The sequence below is a fragment of the Caretta caretta genome, chromosome 3 (genome assembly GCF_965140235.1).
Source record: "Caretta caretta isolate rCarCar2 chromosome 3, rCarCar1.hap1, whole genome shotgun sequence".
In the NCBI taxonomy this organism is placed as follows: Eukaryota; Metazoa; Chordata; order Testudines; family Cheloniidae; genus Caretta; species Caretta caretta.
In genome coordinates, this window is record NC_134208.1 from 92,288,109 (window position 1) to 92,305,093 (window position 16,985).

Sequence of the window (16,985 nt, forward strand, 5' to 3'; positions counted from 1 at the left end):
ATGAGCTTGTTCTCTAATAGATCAGTGACGTAACAACAAAACAACGTTAACCGAGATGACGTTAAGTTATGCATTACTGTGTCTACTTTGTTTCTAACAAACTTCTTCATATAAAATCTCACAGATGACAACTAAAATAATAAATGTCTTAACTTGGAGTGCCTCCTGTCCATTCTTATCTCCAGTATTTCCTGCTGCAATTAACTTCAACGTACTTTGCAGAAAAGATCCCCAGAATCAGAGATGCTTTCTGTATAGCACAACCACCAGAGCCAACTAACCACACCACCATCAGACCACCACCATTCTCAGCTTGACCATTTGACTCATCAGGAAGTCCCTGAGGCAAGTCCAAACCACCGCATGCGTATCTGATGCCTCCCTTTTCTGCTTTGTGAATGAGCACCTGGGCCAGCTATTAATATACATAATCAATGACTCCTTTGAAAAAGGCAACTTATTCTCTCTAAAACACATTGTAGTCCAACCAGTTAATTGCTTCATGCAACTGACTTTATTAACTACTTCCCAGTGCTCAATAATGGGAGCTTGGGCAAGGTAATTACAAAACTAGAGAAAAAAAACCTCCAGCTATACCCGACCTCTGCCAGTATCCTGGTCTCATCATTACCTGGATTTTTTTATACTGATGTGCCACAGAAATGACACTAGTCACACTAGCACAATGGTTTTCAACCTGTGGCCCAATCAGCACACAGTTGCAGCCCATGTGACATCCTCAGGGCCAGGTAGTATTGGATGTGGCCCACAACGGTAAATAGATTGAGAACCACTGCACTAGTGGATGATGTTCTAGAACTGGTGGCGTCACCATTCGTATTGCTGGATCTCTCAACAGCATTCAACATGGTTAATTATGAGGTTTTGCTATCAGGTCTTAAAGATTTGCCACAGGTGGACGGAAATTGTGAACTCTCTCAGATTCTCTCTCTCAACCCACTATAAGAAAAAGTTCAGACTCCAGAGCTCTCATCTGTGGTGCCCTTCAAGACCCCATCTCCCCACCCCCGCTCTATATCATTTAACCTTTCTGTTATTGAATATTCCAGAAACACAGTGGCCAGGAAAACTGGCTAGTCAAGAGGCTTCAATGAACCCTGATGGATACAATAATCCATACTTGGCAACAATAATCCATACTTTCATGCCCCCTAGGCTTAACTACTTAATACACTATATACTTGGGAATCTGTTGATCATTTCCCTTTAGTCTGAAGACTGTTCTGCAGTAGAGAGCTAAATTTCTCTGCTGGTATCCAAACCTTACACACAGATTTAAAAAAATGTATAGGAAAAAAATGTCAGCGAAACCAAAAACAGTATTTCCGTTGGGTAGGTTGGGAAAGGTTGTGATGAGGTATTAATTAGTCTAGTGAGGTTTGGAACATCCCGAGGTAAATGTTAGCATGGTTTCATAACAATTTTTTTTAAAGCTATTGTCGACACCAGTTACTTTCTAAAATGTTGTCTGTAAATCACAGTACGACATACATCAGTGAGTCACTGTTTTTCCCATATTATAAAATTATAGAAGATTTTTTAAAAAGATGCTTTGACGAAGAGCAGGTCATTTAAATTATTCCCTTGAATTACTAAATTTCTCACTAGAGTTCAGTTTGTTATATTAGTCAGATATTTTTATTTATATTAACCCTTCAAGCCATGATGCTATTTATAGTTCGTAAGAAGCGATTAACTTAGTTTAGTGTATTTTAAAACAAACAGCAAAAAATTAAACTAAAAATATTACATTAACATGTTACAAATCTAATAGATCCAGAAAAAAGCACAGGCAGTACTATTATCATAGATCCAACCATCAGGGGCTGCAGTGTTGCCAACTCTCATGATTTTATGAAGAGTCTCAAACTATTTGGTGTTTTTCCTAAAGCCCCAGCTCCTGAATTCATATGATTATGCAAGACTTTTAGCTTTCATTTGAAAAATAGCAAGCTTTTAGCTCTCATAGTTGTGGTGAAAAGCTTGAAAATGTGGGAGAAATCCTGGACCCGCTGAAGTCAATAGCAAAACTCCCACTGACTTCAATAGGGTCAGGATTTGATTCTAAATGGCCAAGGCCCAGAAGGCAAATAACCCGACCTTTATTGTTATATAACACCTCATGATTTTAAGCTAATCTCATGATTTTTTTCAGATTCAGATTCATGATTCTGTAATACATGAAGTTAGTAATGCTTCGGTGAGCTGTGAGAGATCCACAGAACGCAGCCACCTTGCCATCCTTGAAAAAGGTGTAGCATGCACTTTCCTTGCAAATGGGCCCAGTTCTTCTAGGTGGCACTGAGAAAGGTAGCTTCATGCCCTTTGGGAAGATCAGTCCTTGCTAAATCCTGCTGTCCCCCCACCCAGCACCTTTTGAATCTCTGAAACTAGTGGTTTTCTCTCAATCACCACTACTAAAATTCCTTCTTGTAATTTCCCACCTCTACTACTATAACTTAATTGTCATCAGCTTCTCCCTGTCCTTTGACTCCCAGCTTCAGGCTGTTCGAAAGAATAACATTCTTCTCCCACTACTCTGTGAATAGAAAAGGAGGACTTGTGGCACCTTAAAGACTAACAAATTTATTTGAGCATAAGCTTTCGTGAATACATCTCTCCCCTCTGTCTTATATCTATTTGTTTTTAAGCATTCAGTTCAAGTTTTTCATTCTCATCTTCAAAAATCCTCTTCGACTTCATCCATACCTCCATATTTGAATTCATTTCTTCCTAAATCCTGTCCCATTTTCTACTACACAGAGTGAACAACATTTTGGGTATTCTTTCTTTTAAATCGAAAAACCTAAAAATCTTATTTAATTTTGTTTTAAATGTTGCAGGCTAGTTATGCTTAATAGATTTGTTCTTTTTTTCTTTTAAAACAGAATAGACATTTATTTTTAAAGTCACTACTTCCCACGTATATTAGCTAATATAGGGATGGGTAAACTTTTTGGCCCAAGGGCCACATCTGGATGGAGAAATTGCATGCAGGGCCATGAATGTAGGGCTGGGGCAGGGAGTAGGGGTGCGGGAGGGAGTGCGGTGTGCAGGAAGGGGCTCAGGGAAAGGGTTTGGGGCAGAGGAGGGGTGCAGGGTGTACGAGGAGGCTCATGGAAGGGGGTTGGGGTGCAGGGAAAAGTGCAGGAGGAGGGCTCAGGGCAAGGAGTTGGGGTGCAGGAGGGGTATGGGGTGTGGCCGGGGTTTGGAGTACAGGTAGAGTGCGGCAGGGGGCTCAGAGCAGGGAGTTGGGGTGCGGGGTGCAAGAGGGGATCCAGCCTGGCACTGCTTACCTGGACTATTCCCAGGCAATGGGAGTTGCGAGGGGAGGTACCCACAGGCGAGGGCAGTGCATGGAGCCCTCTGTCCCCCTCCCCCAGGGGCCGCAGGGACATGGTGCCATCTGCTTTCGAGAGCAGCGCGGGGCCTGTGGTGCCACAGGGGTGGCAATCCCATGGGCAGGATCCAAAGCCCTGACAGGCCAGATCCAGCCCGTAGGCCGTAGTTTGCCCACCCTGAGCTAATATATTGGCTGTTCTATACCTTTAAAATATTTAACCTGGATACCAGGGCTTTAGAATGATAACAAAAAATAAGTTTCAAGTACTGTGTGTGTGCGCTCAAAGATTTTTTAAAAATTAATCAAAATGTATATATGATATAGATTGTGGATATAGTGCTGGAACCACCAGCAAGTGTGAACCAAAGGACAGGCAGTGCCATTTCTACTGACATATTTCCCAATTCAATTCTGGCCCTTCAGGGATGATTGAGCCAGCTGTGAGGATGGAGAACTGACAGAGGAAAGAATAGGGAAGAGGAAAGAAAGGATCAGATCAGTGACTAAGTCAGAATCAGACTTCTACAGGCATGTTCTCTCTAAAGATAGCAACTCACAACTACCATTTTTTGAACAACATGCAAGCTCACATTAAGTTCTCCAACACTCTCCTACTATATATTAATAACTATTTTCTGTTCTTTATTTTCTAGTGCTTATTGTAGTACTGTTTGGAATTATGTATCCACTTAAATTAAACTTCTGAACCCCAGGAACAAGTGAATGACTCAAATTCAGACCTTACCAGATCTGAGACAGAGCAAGAATATATTTATTCAAAATCCTACAAGAGAGTTTCATTCATTCTTAGACATCTAGTAGTCAGTTCAATGACTTTAAATATTGCATTAAACCAGCTGCCTAATCACTGTAGAGTTTTCTGTAGGTATCCTGCCAAAGGGGAGTTTTAAAGAGGAATTTGATGGAAGACAATGAATCTGAAGGAAGTCTTGCAGATATTTACAGGGATCTCTTCCCACATATAAGAGGCGGCATGGAAGAAAGCATCAAGGTGCTTGTTGGAAAATTTTAAAAATTGTCAGGAGACTGGCATCACTTGCCAAACTAAGGCACGGCTTGACATTTCAATATGATTTAAAAAGTGATAGGTAGGGTGGGGATAGGCCTAGAAGGGCCTTAAAAGTCAAGAAAAGTAGTTGGCATTTGATGCAATAAAGAATATGGAGCTAGCAGACCAATCCAGAGGGGAGTGATATGGTTTAAGTGAAAAGCCAGGAAACTGATCATTGTAGTAGCATTCTGAGTGGATATTAATTGCTCAAAAACTGTTAATCCAGAGTTAAGGACGATGCCTTGTGCCCTTCCAGAATGCGGAGAGTGGACAACCTTAAACCACTGAAAAACAGGAAATACAAAATTAAGGTAACTGTCGCAACTCCTTCCCCCCTCCTCCTGAAAGTAACACCACCACAACCTTCTCTCTACCCCTCTAAATAAAACCCCGTAATTTGACAGGACCAGATTACCAGGGTCAGATTCAGATCAGGTCAGAAAACAACCAGACTCTCTCAAGTTCAGGTTGCCTCTGATGACCTTCTCCTGCCTATGTGGTGAGGGAGATGGCACTTGCCCCTACCACCTTGCTGCACTGTGTTTGCTGCAGATTGAGTGTGCTGATAAGTTGCAGCACACACAATGTAAGAAGAGTCTGCAGCTTGCAAGAGCTGACTGAGGAGATATCTGAGCAATTATCTTTGAAAACTCATAGAAGACAGGAGAGATTCCAGAAGACTGGAAGAGGGCGAAAATAGTACTAAACTATAAAAAGAGAAATAAGAACATTCCAGGGAGTTACGGACCAATCATCTTAACTTCAGCACCTGGAAAGATAATGGCGCAAATAATCAAATAATCAATTTGCAAACACCTAGAAGATAAGGTGATAAGTAACAATCAATCAACATAGATTTGTCATGAACAAATAATATCAAACCAACCTAATAGCTCTCTTTGACAGGGTAACAAACCTTGTAGATGGGGGGGGGGGGGGAAGCGGTAGATGTGGTATATCTTGACTTTACTTAGGATTTTGATACTGTCCCACTTGAACTTCTCATAAACAAACTAGGAAAATACAACCTAGATGGAGCTACTATAAGCATGGTGCATAATTGGTTGGAAAACCATTACCAGAGAGTACTTATCAGTGGTCCACAGTCAAACTAGAAGGGCATACTGAGTGGTCCTACAGCAATCGGTCCTGGGTCCGGTTCTTTCAATATCTTCATAAATTATTTAAATAATGACATGGGGAGTACACTTATAAAGTTTGTGGACAATATCACACTGGTGGGGAGGGGGGTTGCAAGTGCTTTGGAGGGTAGGATTAAAATTCAAAATGATCTGGACAAACTGGAGAAATGGTCTGAAGTAAACAGGATGAAATTCGGTAAGACAAATGCAAAGTACTCCACTTAGGCAGGAACAATCAATTGTACATATACAAATTGGAAAATGACTGCCTAGGAAGAAGTACTGTGGAAAGGGATCTGTGGGTTACAGTTGATCACAAGCTAAATAGGAGTCAACAGTATAACACTGTTGCAAAAAAAGCGATCATCATTCTGGGATATATTAGCAGGAGTGCTATAAATGAGACATGAGAAAATTTTTCCCACTCTATTCCCCGCTGGTAAGGCCTACTGTGTCCAATTCTGGGTGCCACATTTCAGGAAAGATGTGGACAAATTGGGGATAGTCCAGAGAGGAGCAATACAAACATTTACAGGTCTAGAAAGCATGATCCATGAGGAAAGACTGAATAAATTAGGTTTCAGTCTACAGAAGAGAAGACTGGTGGGGGAGAGGGGTGTAGGACATGATAACAGTTTTCAAGCACATAAAAGGTTGTTACAAGGAGAAGGGTCAAAAATTGTTCTCCTTAACTTTTGAGGACAAGACAAGAAGCAATGGGCTTAAATTGCAACAAGGGAGGCTTAGGTTGGACATTAGGAAAAATTTCTTAACTGTCAAGGTAATTAAGCACTCGAACAAACTGCCTAAGGAGGCTGTGGAATCCTCGGCACAAATGTTCCCTCTAATTTTTGACAGGCTGTGTGCGCAAAATTTTCTTCTGTGCAAGTTGTTGTGCTTCCATGCAAATTTTTGTGCACACAGTGTTTTGCCGTGTGCACGGGGTTTAGGATCTGTGTGCGTGCACACACGCGCACAGGTTAGAGGGAACAGTGCTCGGCACTGGACGTTTTTATGAACAGGTTAGACAAACACCAGTCAGGAATGGTCTAGTTATTACTTAGTTCTGCCTTGAAGTGCAGGAGACTGGACTAGATGACCTTCAGAGGTCCCTTCCAGTCCTACACATCTCTGATTTTTATAATACAGCAACATCCATGTGAGGAAAGCCAGACAAAAGCAACACACTCGAATGAACTCCTACAGAAAAATGATAAAAGACATGAAAACCCTATCACCTGTGCACAAACACATTTCACAAGCAATCACTCCATATCTGATCTCTCAGTACTTGTCCTCTTTAACATGAACATCATATTCAAAAGATGAGCCTTGGAACTTAAATTCATAACTCTGTTGGACACTAAAAACCAAAAACTCAGACACTGTTATAAACCTTTCCATAACTCTTGTTCTTCAAGATGTGTTTTTCATGTCCATTCGAGAACCCACCCTCCTACCCTTTTGTCAGAGTTGATGGCAAGAAGAAACTGAGAGGGTGGCGGGGTGGCAGGTTACTATATATTGTGCCATGAACGCATCACTTCAGGGGGCACCAGAGCTGAACTGATGGATACCACCGAGGGAAAAACTTTCCAGCAATGGTGCATGCAGCACACACATACCTACATTGGAATGGACATGAGCAAGCAATCCAAGAAGAACGGATAGTGTCGTAAATCTGTTCATGGAAAGGAAGGCTCTGGATGCCAAGGAATTCAGGGATGTCCCTATAAATTATATGTTCCGAACTGGAGTTAGTGTGGATTTTCCAGTGTTCAGTTGAAGACCCAAGCCCAAGAAGAGAGAAAGTACCTTTCATGTGGCAGATAACACTTCTTTGTACAACTGACCCTTGAGCAACCAATCGTTGAGGTAGAGGAATACTATGATCAACTGACAATGCAGACAGGCAACCAGCTCCGACAGAACTTTTGAAAACTCTTTTGGAGCCAAAGAGACCAAAAGGGAGGTACCAGATACTGAAAATGATCCTGGCCTTTGAGAAAATGCAGGAATCTTTTGTGGGATGAGCATATTGCTACATGGAAATATGCATCTTGATGGTTGAGGGCCAAAAACCAATCCCCTGAATCCATAGAAGGAATTATAGCTGCCAGAGTCACCATCCTGAACATTTGAGATCTCATAAGTTTGAGTCTTGGATCTAAGTTTGGTCTCCACCCTCCATTTTTCTTTGGCACAAGAAAGTGCCTCAAGTAGAAGCCCCTTCCTCATTGCTGAGCAGGGACTGGCTCTAGTGATCCTAAACAAAAAAGGGGGTTTATCTTCGGTCTTAGTAGGAACTTAGGAGAAGGGTGCCTGAAGAGGACAGAGAAGGGGAACGAGGAGAAGGAGATAGGTAGAATGGATGGGGCAGCCCAATGATATTATTTCTAGCACCCATTTGTCGGAGGAGATATGGAAACGGAAGAGTCAGTCCCCAAATGGGGGGAGGTGGGCAAATCATTGTAGCTAACAAGATAAAGAGAGGGGAGGGTCTGAATCCTCCACCATCCCATCAGAACTAATGCTTCAAAGATGAAGCCTGCTCTAAACTTGTATCAGGTGGGTTAGAGGATCTTTTTCTCTGGTACGTGTCTCTTTCTAGGAGGTTGCATCGGTCTCTGAAAACCAGAGAATTGCATCTGGGAGGATCTTGAGCTATTTGTAATCTACTGACTTTTCTCCTGTTAGCAGGAGTACAGATGCCTAACGAATGCAATGTGGCCCTGGAGTCTTTAAGAGTATTCAGCAACTCATAGGTATTCTCTGTGAACAATTTCAGCTCATCAAACAGGAGATCCTATACTGTATTCTGAACTTCTCCGGGAAAACCAGATAACTGTAGCCAGGGGGCCTAGTTCATCGCTGCTGCTGTGGAGATGGAATGGGCTGTGGTATCTGGAGCATCAATGTCCAATTCCTGAAGAAATGTCCTAGCCAGTAACTGCCCCTCAGCATTGGTAGCCTAAAATTGTTCCCTTTGGTCTGGAGGAAGATATTGAATAAAGGAGTTGAATTTTGCATAATTTGTAAAGTTGTATTTGGCCATCAGTGCCTGGTAATTCATAATGCGGAATTGTAGGGACTTACCGATGAGTAAGATTTTCTCCCAAGAAGGTCCAGGAACTTCTGGTCTCTATCATAAGGATGGACTTATAACAGTGTTTGTCTTGTTTGTTTACTGCATCAGAGAGTAGGATGGAGAGTGAGAAAATAGGAACTCAGAGTCCTTAGTCAGAACATAAATATCTCTCTTACACATGGATGTTACTGTAGCTGGGGTTTGCCAAATAGTTTTCACAGGTTCCAGCAGAGGCTCAGTGATAGGAGGTGAAACTCTGGATGGTGTTGCAGTGTGAAAAATATCCAACAGCTTGTACTGGGATTCTTTGACCTCCTCACGAGGTATCTGTAGAGAGTCTGCCATCTGTTTAATGAGGTCTTAAAACTGCCAAAAAAAAATCAGCCAGCCAGCCACAGCTGGAGAAGACGACATTACTGCCTCATCTGGTGAAGATGACGTGATGGTAGTCTGAGAGGTAGCTTCTTTATCTGCCCTAGTCTCTTGATCCTTGAAGATTTCCTCCTGTTGCTGGGGAAGAGAAGCCTGAGTCTCCCTATTATCCCGATGGGAGAGGGTCGGGAGCCCAGAGAACTGCCAGCAATAAGCTGCAATAGAGGATTCCAATATGCCACTGAAGACCATAAGGGGAAAGGGGTGGCATCCAGAGTTGCCCCCAGCAGAAGTGATGAGGTCCCTAGACATCTTTCCAGTCTCTTCAAGAAAGGGGGTTTCTATATGAGTTTATAGGAGAGCCTGGAACGGGGATCAGTGATACTGAACGAAGGTCTCCATCATCATCCTTTTATTCCTCTAATGGGGCAGCTACAACTGAAAAGGGAGGTGATGGTACTGGGAATGAATAAGAGTCCAATGACTGCGATTCTCAATATCAAGAGATGCTCGGTACCTACCAGCAATGGAGACTCTGGTTCAGTCACTGATGCGTCCTTTGGATACCTTGTCTTGTAGCACCAAGTGGACTTGTGGCACTGAATGAGGCTGTGATACTGACAGACCAGTATTCTTGTCCCTGCAGGACAGTACCAATGGTTCTGAGCACTTCACAGGCAGTGCTGATGTAGATGGAGCCTGTCTTACATAGTACTGAAGAGCTCAATAAAGGGGAATGGGAGAGGAGTTAAGACAAACTGTACCGATATTCTGTTTGCACTGACCATCTCTGCTGGATGATACCAGAGCCTTCTCAGTCCTATATTTGCTCTTGGAGCTGAGCTATTTTCTTGCTTTGCTGATACCCGAGGAGCCCTTTGCTGCTATGGTACCAAGCCTCAAAAACAAAGTCTCTGAGGTTGTTGACATGGTCAGCAAGTGAGATCTTTTTGAGATTTGTGCCTTTAAAAGGAAATTAGAGCTCCTCCTTTTAGGATCTTCAGATAAGGTTTCTGAGGCTTTCCCCTTTCCAGGGAGGTAATGTGCTGAGGTTGAAAGGGCACTACAGACCCCCCCAGGAACTGATGTACAGGGGAAGTGACCTGGCTCCGAAGCAGGGCAAAGGAAGTGCTCCATCCTTAACAGTCACAGCTTGATTTCACAGTTCTTCTGTGCCTTGGATTTGAGGGATAAACAGAAGTTCCATGTCCTGCAGGACATGGGACTCTCCTGGGCAGTGAATGCACTTAGAATGTCTATCACTAACCAGGATAGCTTCTCTAAAAATGAGGCAATGTTTAAACCCTGATGAACCTGGCATGCTCCTCACAGGGAGGATTTCCCCAGAGAAAATGAAACATTTTTCAATAGCCAGTTACTAACTAAACTAAATAGAATGAACTCAGCAAGCAGCACAGTGCAGACACAGTGTCAGGCTGAGGTGGCTGACAAGGACCTGAGGGCAGTTCATCCACACAGCCTGATATAGCCTCGGTGAGGGGCACGAGACTATTTGCCGTGCACGTGGGCTGAACAGACATTTCTAAAGAAAGTATCAGACGAAAGGTGCACGGGGCAAATATGGACCTGAAGTGAAGCACGCACGGGGACACTAGAGAAAAACATTTTCTCTCCAAGGGTTATACTTCATACAGAAAACCCTTGCCCATTCCCATATGTTTTCACTAGTAGCTGTTGTTGAGATTCCCTCAGATGTCTTTCCACACGTTTTTTCAATAACTTAGTTTGACTCCAGATTTCATCACTCAAGTATCTTTATTTGGCATACAGCAAAGCTATGCTAAGTTGATCAGACTCAAATGTAGGGGGTGGGTATAGGGCATACCACGCATCCAAAGTTACATAAAAAACTTCTTCCTTTATATACTGTGACAAAGTTCCTCCTCTACCTTTGTGGGTCTTGCGCTTATTGGCGGATTTGCTCGCCTTGGAGATTCACAGCAGCCCTCAGTTTGGCCATTTTCGTGAACCCACAGTCCAGGTCGACGACTCCTGTGTCTGACCAGGAGTTGGGAGGTTTGGGGGGAACCCAGGCCCGCCCTCTACTCCGGGTTCCAGCCCAGGGCCTTGTGGAATGCAGCTGTCTAGAGTGCCTCCTGGAACAGCTGTGCGACAGCTACAACTCCCTTGGCTACTTCCCCATGGCCTCCTCCCAACACCTTCTTTATCCTCACCATAGGACCTTCCTCCTGCTGTCTGATAATGCTTGTACTCCTCAGTCCTCCAACAGTATGCATTCTCACTCTCAGCTCCTAGCACTTCTTGCTCCCAGCTCCTTACCCGTGCACCACAAACTGAAATGAGCTCCTTTTTAAACCCAGGTGCCCTGATTAGCCTGCCTGAATTGATTCTAGCAGCATCTTGATTAGCTGCAGGTGTTCTAATCAGCCTGTCTGTCTTAATTGTTTCCAGAAGGTTCCTGATTGTTCTGGAACCTTCCCTGTTACCTTACCCAGGGAAAAGGGACCTACTTAACCTGGGGCTAATATATCTGTCTTCTATCACTCTCCTATAGCCATCTGGCCCGACCCTGTCACAATACATTTACACATTACACTGGATCTACTAAACATTGCATTACAGGTTTGGGGATTGTCTTTGGTTACTTTGTAGGACTCAATTCCTGTACAGCATGCTCTGTCCACACACTATCCATGAATGACTTATTCTTAACCTCATCTTACATTTCAGTCTTGTTTTGCCCATTGTTAACTTGTCCATTGTAAATGATTCCCTGGGTGTTCCCCCCTTAATTTAGCTAGCAGAGACATTCTGTCTCTTAGCTTACTGGTCCATTTACCTATTTTAGTTAGCACTGACATTTTGTTTCCAGCCTGCTGATCCATTTACCTCCCTAATACCATCTCCCAAGAAATGAGGCCTCATCCATGTCTACTTACATCAAGCCAGGCATACAGTTGTAAAACAAACTGAACTAAAGGCTTTCTCCTTTAAAAAAAATTGATAAATTAAAAAGATTAACATCTTTAAGTGCAAATCTACTGATGAAAGTACTCTTCAACTAGCAGTTGTGGAGTAAACTAGTGTTACTCTGTGGCCAACTGCTGTATCTGAAATGAAAAGTTACACCTCAACCCCTTCTTTAAGTAAGTTTTCTGTTAGAATGAAAATCAGTAACTTTGTTTTAAAAAAAATCCTTCCCTACATCTCTACACAATATTATTTGCAAACTGGACACCATTAAATTAGGCTTGAATAAAGACGGGGAGTGGATGTGTCATTACACAAAGTAAAATTATTTCCCCATGTTTATTTTTCCTCCCTACACTTCCTCACATGTTCTTGTCAACTGCTGGAAATGGCCCATCTTGATCATCACTACAAAAGGTTTTTTTTCCTCTCCTGCAGGTAATAGCTCACCTTACCTGATCACTCTCGTTACAGCGTGTATGGTAACACCCATTGTTTCATGTTTTCTGTGTATATAAAATCTCCCCACTGTATTTTCCACTGCAGGCATCCGATGAAGTGAGCTGTAGCTCACAAAAGCTTATGCTCAAATAAATTTGTTAGTCTCTAAGGTGCCACAAGAACTCCTTTTCTTTTTGCGGATACAGACTAACACGGCTGTTACTCTGAAACCTAACAATATTTTAGTTAACTTAGTGCCTAAGAAGGTACTTGTAGATATGCATTATACTCAGGGCCAAAATTAAGCCAGAGCTGTCTGAATCAGACCTCCGGTAAATATTTTCAAACCCACGGGGCTAAATCCCCAAGCCTCAGTGCTCCCACCCCCCATAGGGCTAAAGCCCCAACCCCCAGTGCCTTCACTGCAGGGCTAAAGCTCTGAATTCACCCTCCCTGCAGCTGAAGCCTGGAGCTCTGCTGCCCCGCAGGGCAGAAGCCCCTAACCCCACCACCCTGCCACAGGACAGAAGCCCTGAGCTCACCCCAGCTCCCAGCCCAATGGCTGAAGCCCGGAGCCCCGAACCGGCTCCGCCCCAACTGGGCCCTGGAGTTTTTATAGCATATTGGGGAGCAGTCATGGGAGGCTCTCGGAAATAATCTCTGAATTTAAGCCCTGATCAGAGCTTTCCATGTCAAGAAATACTGTTATAAACAGAGATTAAGATATACCTTCCTTGGTAAAGCGGGCACTTTACCTTCAAAGAGATGTCTCCATTAGGGATTTTTGCACTTGTGTAGCTACACCAATGCAGCTACATTGGTGTAAACCCACAGTGTAGATGGGTTGAACCTGTGTAAAAGACACTGGCTATGGCTATAGAGGTACAAAAGTGCCTATTACAGATAAGCCCTGAAAGTGGAACAGTCTCTGGTACTGTTGGAAGAATATAATCTTAAACCTATGACCTCCAACTCTGTAACCCAAAGCAAAACTGATGGTACTGCCAGACCTGCCTTCAGGGTAGAGATAACTAAATCTAGAATATTTTGACAGCGGCAAGAAAAAGTCTCCAAGCTAAGTAAAATCGACATGCTTTGAATTTGTTTTTTATACAGTACTGAAAGACTCAGTTCATCTCCTACTGCAGTCAAGAGCTTTTTTTAACTACCCTGGGCATTGTTCTAGTTCCTAATAATGTAACACCACTTATCTGACCAATCACTGCCAGATACTGTGTATTTACTCACCTTAATTCTTGACCTGCCAGAAGAAATTAATAATAAATTATTAATACCAACCAAAAAGTTCTAAATCTATAATGCAAAATGGTTTCATAGATATCTGTAAAATTCCCCTGCGCCGCCACCACCCCCTCCCCCCTCGATCACCCAAAAATAGCAGTACTGGAAAATAAACACTTCACTAGTTATTTGCCAATAAGAAACTTGTAGAAAAATTGTCAGTGGTTACTGGTTTAGTTCTTATAAATCCAATCTTAGTGCATTTGGAGTGCATAGCCAATTATGCTGTAACACAGAGTATGTTTCATAACTTTACATTTTGTTATTCATGCACTATTGGTAAAATAAACTAAACAAGACATGATGATACATTTTGGGTAAAATTTTCAAGAGTCTTTTTAGAAACAAATTTGTGCGCGTGCGTGCGTGCGCACACACACACACACACACAGAGTGTTGTAACCAGCAGATAGGTGCATTTAGAATTTTCAAAAGGGAGGAGGAAAGTGTATAACTGAATCTAAAAGCCCCCTTTAAAAATTAGAGTGTGTGTGCAGTCAAAATCTGTACATGCCCACAATTCTTACCTGAAGAAATTTTCAGCTTGCTTAAGTATGCTCTTAGTTCTCTGAAAATAACTCATTATGTGCATGCAGAGAAGAATCTGCCTACATGCTGCACTGTATGCACACAGATGCTGTTCTGTAAAATTTGGACCTTTATACTGTGAATGTTCTTAAAACTCTCTTGTTAGCAATATGAAAAGACAGTACTCTAGAGTTTTAGTCTCCATTATGTCGTCAGGGTGAGAACACAAATTTAATTTGAAACCTCATTTTGAAAAAATTACAGAATTTCCTATACTCTTCATTTTAGTCTTTATGCGGCACACTATGTCCTCTGCCTAAAAGACTGCTTTCTCTCTTCTCCCCCCTCTCCCCCACCTTTTTTTTTTTAAAACGCTCCAGTGAGAAAGGAGATACTGAATTATTGTTCTTGGTTACATTATAAAAACAAACCTAAAATAAAAACACTGCTAGCAATGGATTCACTTTTTCTATTTAACATGAAATATTTACAAGGCAATGTTATCAAAGGAATTCATTAGAATACATTCAAGCCAGGGACACTATCAATCTTCTGCTTCTATCTACAGTTCAACACACCTTTCTGAAAAATGTTAAAGCCAGAGTTTTTGTTGTCTGCTGCTCTCCCCAATCAGCCCTTTGCAGCTACAGGTGAGTCACATCATACGTGCATTTAACTTACGCAAATTCAATTATACGTGCTCGACAAAAAAAAAAAAAAGAAAGAAAAACAACAAGATACCTGTAAATAGTGCGGGCGACTCTGCCCACCATTCCACTCAATAAGCGTATGCCCCGGAGTGATCGTGAGATGGGAGACGTGAATCTGCTGTTTCCTTAGTCACTCTCAGTTCCTTCATGCCTCTCAGTGTGAGCATCTCGCCACGCTGAGTGTGATTCTAGTGTTTAAAGATACGTATTTTTTGTACAACATAGCCCCTAAACGCAAGCCAACTACTTCATCTGGTGCTCAGCCAAAGAAACAGTGATCTGTTCCAACGCTGGAGGAAAAACTGGCTGTGTTGGACTTTGAGAGACGGTATGTCGGTCTTCAACATGGTGCGTAAATATGGCCGCAACGAATCTAGCATCCATGCCATCAAGATTTGAGAGAGAGAAATTCGTCAAGCTGTGGCATCAAGTGCTTCAATAACTGCTAAGGTGACGAGCCAGGAGCGTGATAAGATGAGCCAGGAGTGTGATAAGACTTTTGTGAAGACTGAAAAGACATTAAACTTATGGCCTATCGATGGCAACACATTGAGAGAAAAGGCTCTTAGCATCTATGTGCTGTTCAAACCTCCCGCAGAAGAGGGACAGCCTTCTGATGAGAAGGAATTCAAAGCCAGCCAAGGCTGGCTTAACAGTTTTAGGAACAGCTTCAACCCCAAAAACGTGCAGACTACTGGTGAAGCTGCATCTGCCAAAGAAGAGGCAGCAAAAGCCTACCCCAAACAATTAAAGAAAATCATAGAAAATTAAAATAAATTAAAGAAAAGGGCTATCTTCCGGAACAAGTTTTTAATGCTGACAAGACTGGGCTCTTTTGGAAAAAAATGCCCAACCGCACTTAGATTTCAAAATCAGAAAGACAAGCCCCTGGCTTCAAAGCAGCTAAAGACGGTGTGACTGTGTTGTTTTCGGACAATGGAGCTGGGCATTTAATAAAGCCGAGCTTGCTCTACAGGGCTGCAAATCCCCGTGCCCCAAGAATAAAAATCTCCTGCCTGTGTTCTGGCAATCAAATAAAAAGGCTTGGGTGACAGCAGCATTATTTCTGGATTGGTTCCACAAGTGTTTCATTCCGGAGGTCAAGCGGTACCTCGAAGAGAAAGGACTTGACTTTAAAGTATTGCTGATCATAGACAATGCTCCTGGCTACCCTGCGGGACTCCAGTTTGCGCATAATGATGTTGAAATCGTTTTTCTCCTCCCCAATACCACCTCCATCCTCTCGACCAAGGCATGATTCACTGTTTCAAGGCCACGTACATGAGGCTTATGTTCTCACGGATACGTAGCGCTATGGATGCTGATCCCAATCTTAATGTGATGGAGTGTTGGAAGTCCTTCAACTTTGCCAATTGCATCACTTATATTAAGCAGGCAATGGATGCAATCAAGCCTGAAACAGTCAATGCATGTTGGCGAAACCTATGGAAAGAACGTGTGAATGATTTTAAGGGTTTCCCGACCATTGACAAAGAAGTGAAACGCATTGTTCAGGTGGACAGGCAAGTGGGTGGTGATGGCTTCATCGACATCCTTGAGGAAGAAATTGAAGAATTAATTGAGAGCCATGGAGAAACACTGACTAACAAACGAGTTAGAGGAACTGATAAAATCATCTACAGAAGATGAAGACAACGACCAGGAAGAGCCAGCAAGTTGGAATTTTCATAAATTTGCTGAAGTGTTCCAAGCAGTGAAACACTTGAATGATTTAATTTCTGAATACAATCCCTCTATGGAACAAAGCCTCAAAAGTCACACGTAGTATTACAGACTATTTGAGACTGTATCAAGAAATGTTTGAGCAGCTCAAGAAACAACAGCGACGGTTGCCAATCACCATGTTTTTCAAGGAAAAACAACCAGCAGCAGATGAGCCTATGGAATCAACTTCTCGAGCTGAACCAGAGCCAACCACTTCGTTTACGACTCGCTCTCTGTCACCTCCGTCTCCTGGATCGACATCAAGCCTGACGACCCCCTGTAATTAAAA

At 42.6% G+C, this 16,985-nt stretch overlaps 1 protein-coding gene across 10 annotated transcripts in view; it reads right to left on the bottom strand.

Annotated features, from left to right (window-relative positions):
- Positions 1-16,985, bottom strand: part of FAM184A (family with sequence similarity 184 member A) — a 171,121-nt gene that overhangs the window by 114,806 nt on the left and 39,330 nt on the right. Inside the window, exon 1 of one of the 10 annotated variants that reach the window (XM_048844689.2) lies at positions 15,003-15,624. The exons of the other annotated variants lie outside the window; for them this stretch is intronic. The gene's annotated coding sequence lies outside the window, so the exon portion shown is untranslated. Of the gene's footprint in view, positions 1-15,002; positions 15,625-16,985 lie in introns of those variants that run through there. 10 annotated transcript variants of the gene reach the window in all.